Raw genomic sequence first — 950 nt, 5'->3', positions numbered from 1 at the left:
ATTCAAGACTCCATGGATGATTAACTCCTTTAACAGCACAATGTGCTCACTCATTGTCACACTGTCTGATGGATTGTGTCAACTTTTACAAAAGAAAAGGAAAAACATTGTTTTTGCTGTTTTGCTTTAAAAAACAATATCTCTGAAGTAGCTGTACTCTGACAGATGCTAGATCAGATTACCTAACCCTAAGTTCTCTAACTTTAGCAGCCAGCACATCACAAATACCTGGCCCCAGAACAGTTGTCAGAGCTGCTTTCCGCTGCCTGTTTGTGACAGATGGCTGCGCTCATACACATAGACGCCACTGTTCCAAGAGGTGGGGCTGTCCAGGACCCGTCAACCAATCGCGGCGAGGGGTGGAGATGCGCTTCTACCCGGCAACAGATTTAGAACATTCCCCATTGCTGAGATGGACTCAGGTGGGCTGACGGAACAACTGCAGGCCTAAGAGGAACTTGTTATGGACTGTCTTACTGTGTTGAATGCTGTGACATTAGACCTCATGACAAAAAGCTCCCTTTCAAAATAACCTCTCCATAGTAGCTGATGAATCTGCCTTTCACAGCTTCAATAAAGCCAGTGTGTGTTTTAGGTGAGACGTGTTGACATAACAAATAGGTGAAGGAGGAAATGAGGCAACAGATGTACATATAGCAGCAAAAGAAGAACTCAAAATGTCAGGAAGGAGAGAGAGAGAGGCTGTTTGCACAAGCAGTTTTTGTCTCCACGAGGCCCCACAGTGTGTTTTTAGGAAGTTGGCAGAAAGACTGGCAGAGTGAGTGAAACATTAACACTCCTCAGCCTTTGTTACTGCCAAAGGAGCTACATCAGGGATCAAGGGATGGAGAGTTTTCAAAAGTCAGCCTTCCTGCATGTGTGAGTTTAAAATGTGGGTGTATGTGTGTGCGCATCTCTGGGTGCCCAGCTACAATATATATTTATATATA

The sequence above is a fragment of the Haplochromis burtoni genome, unplaced genomic scaffold, assembly GCF_018398535.1.
Source record: "Haplochromis burtoni strain Fernald_Lab_line unplaced genomic scaffold, NCSU_Asbu1 Contig_498, whole genome shotgun sequence".
NCBI lineage: Eukaryota > Metazoa > Chordata > Actinopteri > Cichliformes > Cichlidae > Haplochromis > Haplochromis burtoni.
This window is presented reverse-complemented; position numbering follows the sequence as displayed.